We start from the raw sequence: 4,946 nt of genomic DNA, 5'->3' as shown, positions 1-4,946 counted from the left end.
CAGAGAAGAGCACAACAGAGCGGAGGCAGACAACTGACGGCTAAAGGAAAGACGAGTTCTTCTATCTACAATACAATAGACTGTCTTAATTTGCACCGGTCAGAAGGAAGACACATCTTTACCCTCAAGCATGCATAGCCATAATCCAATCTAAAGGCACAATTACCTACAAATATACCTTCTACGTATTAGGAGTGTGGCAAATATTTGGTGGCTATTGCATTTATTGTTAAAACAGAAATCAAACGTGTAAAATACCGCACACATATTTAATGTGTGCGAAAAACACAAGTGCTTAATCAGCCATGTTGGCCCATCAGGAAATACAGTCATGGAATGTAGACGAATATATAACTGACCCACAGACACTAACCAAGAAATATGAATCATACACCTGCAGCGAGAGCTTTAGTTTGTCATCACCACTCAAGCTTCATCAGCACACGTACACAAGACAAAAACCATTCAAGTGCAGTGAATGTGTCAAGAGCTTTAGTCACTTATCAAAACTCCAAAAACATCAGCGAATACACACAGGGGAAAAACCATTCAAGTGCAGTGAATGTGTCAAGAGCTTTAGTAGGTTATCAGAGCTACAAAGACACCAGCGAACACACACAGGAGAAAAGCCATTCAAGTGCAGTGAATGTGTCAAGAGTTTTAGTACGTTATCAGAACTACAAAGACACCATCGAACACACACAGGGGAAAAGCCATTCAAGTGCAGTGAATGTGTAAAGAGCTTTAGTCTGTTATCAAGCCTTCAAAGACATCAGCAAACCCACGCAAGGGAAAAGCCATTGAAGTGCAGTGAATGTGTGAAAAGCTTTAGTCACTTATCAGACCTACAAAGACACCATCGAACACACGCAGGGGAAAAACCATTCAAGTGCAGTGAATGTGTGAAGAGCTTTAGTCGATTATCAAACCTTCAAAGTCATCAGAGAACACACACAGGGGAAAAGCCATTCAAGTGCAGTGAGTGTGTAAAGAGCTTTAGTCACTCATTAACTCTCCAAACACATCAGCGAATACACACAGGGGAAAAACCATTCAAGTGCAGTGAATGTGCAAAGAACTTTAGTCAGTTATCAAGCCTTCAAAGACATCAGCGAACAGACACAGGGGAAAAACCATTCAAGTGCAGTGAATGTGCAAAGTGCTTTAGTGAGTTATCAAGCCTTCAAAGACATCAGCGAACACACACAGGGGAAAAACCATTCAAGTGCAGTGAATGTGCAAAGTGCTTTAGTGAGTTATCAAGCCTTCAAAGACATCAGCGAACCCACATAGGGGAAAAACCATTCAAGTGCAGTGAATGTGTGAAAAGCTTTAGTCGATTATCACACCTTCAAAGTCATCAACGAACACACACGGGGGAAAAACCATTCAAGTGCAGTGAATGTGTGAAAAGCTTTAGTCGATTATCACACCTTCAAAGTCATCAACGAACACACACGGGGGAAAAACCATTCAAGTGCAGTGAATGTGCAAAGTGCTTTAGTCAGTTATCAGAACTAAACAGTCATCAGCGAACACACACTGGGGAAAAACCCTATCATTGTAGTGAATGTGACAGTAGTTTTCGCTTCTCTTCAGCATTAAGGTATCATCAGCGAACTCACACAGGAGAAAAACCATTCAAGTGCAATGAATGTCTAAAGAGCTTTAGTCAATTATCAGTGCTACAAAGTCATCAGCGAACACACAGGGGAAAAACCATTCAAGTGCAGTGAATGTGCTAAGTGCTTCAGTAAGTCATCACACCTACAAAATCATCAGCGAACACACACAGGAGAAAAGCCATTTAAATGCTGTGAATGTGGGAAGAGCTTTAGTAAATTAGAAAATCTAGAAACACATCATCGAACTCACACAGGGGAAAAACTATACATTTGCAATGAATGTGAAAGCATTTTTAGTCGTTACTCAACATTAAGGATTCATCAGAGAACACACAGAGGGGAATAGCCATTCAAGTGCAGCGAATGTGCAAAGTGCTTTAAACCTCCAAACACATCAGCGAATGCACACTGGGGAAAAACCCTATAATTGTAGTGAATGTGACAGTAGTTTTCACTTCTCTTCAGCATTAAGGTATCATCAACGAACTCACACAGGGGAAAAATAATTCAAGTTCTATGAATGTGGGAAGAGTTTTAGTCGATTATCAGTGCTACAAAGCCATCAGCGAACACACATGGGGGAAAACATAGAAGGGCGCTGAAAGTGTGAAGGGCTTTTATCAATTTTCGATCCCATACAACCCTCAGTGAATACACTGCTTCATTTAACTCAATGGAAATAATCCTAGAGATGCAGGGACCCCGAAAAGATTTTAAGAACATCAAAAATAATATTGACCCATCGGAGGACATAGACCAGAGCTGAACAGTGCAAGTATTATGAGAGGAATGAATTATGGAAAAAGATTAAATTCAAATGATGTGGGACATTGAAATACCAGATTATAGAAGACTGGACTAGCAGTAAAGAAGAAAAGCAGATAACAGTATTTGCAGAATTATAAAATTGTTTGTGTTCAGAGATTGTTCACTTCTGTACACATAGCAAAGCAACATGATGCACCAGTATACACAATGGGAGACGAGCAGATTGTGGACTAAAAGAAAAGAAACATATTTGATTTTTATTTGGTGAAGAAGAGATACAAAGAAAAACATTCAATCGCATCTGATCACACTACCTCTAAAAGCAACACTGAACATCACTGGGACTAACAGCGGTACTTTCCGCTAACTTGTCGAATTAAAACCTGTAAACCCAACACATCCAGAGTGGACATGTTGTCAGGGCTCTGGAGATGGAAGCTTAATTGGTAAAATGTATGTATTACTATTAACAAATGCCAGTGCAGTATATGTAATGAACTAAAGTGAAGCACAGGTGTTCAAGAAATAACCTATTTTTAGATATAAAAAAGCATATACCTTGTTTTTAAGTAAAGTTTGTTGCACCTTTTACACACTGTTATCAGTTGATGGATCAGCTCGTGCCTCAGGCCTTATAACACAGTGTGACCCGTCGTTCTCTCTATTCATTTTGTGCCTTGCCATACTCTACTTTTTACCAGAATTGAGCCTCTGTAAGCAGCAGACTCTGAATAATTTGGTGAAATAGTGAAATCTCACATCAAAAGCATATATGTGCCAGGACAATCAGTTGCACTCCCAGCAACTCGTCTTCCACACTTGATTGTCCCTTGTCCTCAAATGTTTTGAAGGATTTGTCGTATGAATGCCAGAAGTAGCAATGACATTAATGAAGCTAACGCTAACAGGAGTGTGTGGGCGATAGAGAGGGAGAGAGATAAAGAGAGCGAGAGAGACAAAGAAAGGGGGAGAAAAAGAGAGAAATGGAAGGAGGGGGAACGGCACGTTATTTGTACTCACCTAAAAATAGAAGAAGCAGCCGAATACATGTCAGTGTGTGACATCACCAGAGAAACGGGCTGAACACCTGTGAGTTTAATGTTTATTTTTAATGCCTATAGACCCATGTCACAAGTAAGGAAAATAGTGAAGGAGCCCATTATCATATGCAAATCACAGTGACGTCACATGTAGTGACATCACAAGAAGTGATGTCAGGCCCTTATAATAATTTTCACGTGAAAGGTTGACGGCCTGTTTTAAAAACAATAAACAAGTAACATAAAATAATGTAAAAATAAGTTTTTGGTTTCAGTTTTTATACATCATGTGTTTTGCCCACTATTAGTTTGTAACTAAACTCGGAAATCACTGAAAGTGTAAATAAAATGTGCTTTTAATTTGCGTTTGTTTCTAGACGTTATTCTTTATCCAGCCCCTAAACACCAAAGTGTTTCACATTTACAATGTATTAAGCAATAGAAGGACTAATTTTGTCAAGTTCTCTGTTCCTCTCTTGCGCCACTCACACAAACAAACACTCAGAGGCCTGTGTCTGCAGTGCTGGGACACAAAGTAACAATTACCAGTCGCAGGCTAAGGAGCTAGGTGGAACTGAGTCCCATTTCTAGATAATAGTGGGGGGACCCCTTCAAACTGTGGCTACCCCCGGCTTGTGCCGTGCTGGTAAAGCAATAGTGAAATTGAGTAATTTATGAAGAATTGAAATGAGAGAAAGAGAAGAACAGAGCAAGGTGCAGGATATATTAAAGAAAATGAAAAAAAGAGACACAAGACTTTAACCTGTTCTGTGTACTAGCACTTTACGTAAACAAGTTGTGCTGTGCGTTGTGAACAGGCTGTCACCCCCTTTGTATGTAAATGAGCTTCTGTGACCAGACAACCCAGGCTCCCATCTCTTTTAGCGCGGATGATAATGTGAGCACTGTAAGTTAATCACAAACTAGGGATATATTGAGAAACAATTGGCTCCAGGTCACACAGCTGTGGTTATGTAGTTCATTATTCATTTCTTTTCATTTACTTTAATTTGCAGCAATCCTCCAGGTTACTATTTCTCAGTATTACACTTCGGGTCGCTCATTTGTCGGCATGGGTTTTGTCCTCACACTAGTTTAGGATGGGCCTTCTCAAGGTAGAAGGCGCTGTAATAGGAATAATAAATCAGACATATATAAAATTGTTTGTAAACAAATGTGTGCCTTTCAGTTATCAGGCACCACCAGACTCACATTTACACTTGTAATTGAGCACCAGACTAAAGTGACTCCTCCCTGTATAAATATGTGCCATCAGTAATCGGGCTGATGGTTCCGCTGATGGCACAGCAAATACAGTTTCTGGGATTGTGCGCATTGGCCTAAATTTTATTTGCTGAAGTTGCACGCAGTTTCGCTGATGCGCACAGTTAATAAGGCTTGTGGATATTGCGCACTGTAAGCAGATCACTGAAATTCACCCTTGAGTAGTAACTAGGTCAAAACATAGTACGTGGGGCGTGGCGGGGTGCCAGCGAAGATGGCCGTCTGACTC

The 4,946-nt window shown here is 40.3% G+C and overlaps 1 pseudogene; it reads left to right on the top strand.

Annotated features, from left to right (window-relative positions):
- Positions 1-305: 305 nt before the first annotated feature.
- Positions 306-2,359, top strand: LOC144805677 (uncharacterized; annotated as a pseudogene).
- The last annotated feature ends 2,587 nt before the right edge of the window (positions 2,360-4,946 follow it).

Source organism: Lissotriton helveticus, assembly GCF_964261635.1.
Source record: "Lissotriton helveticus chromosome 1_1 unlocalized genomic scaffold, aLisHel1.1 SUPER_1_unloc_18, whole genome shotgun sequence".
NCBI lineage: Eukaryota > Metazoa > Chordata > Amphibia > Caudata > Salamandridae > Lissotriton > Lissotriton helveticus.
This window is presented reverse-complemented; position numbering and strand designations above follow the sequence as displayed.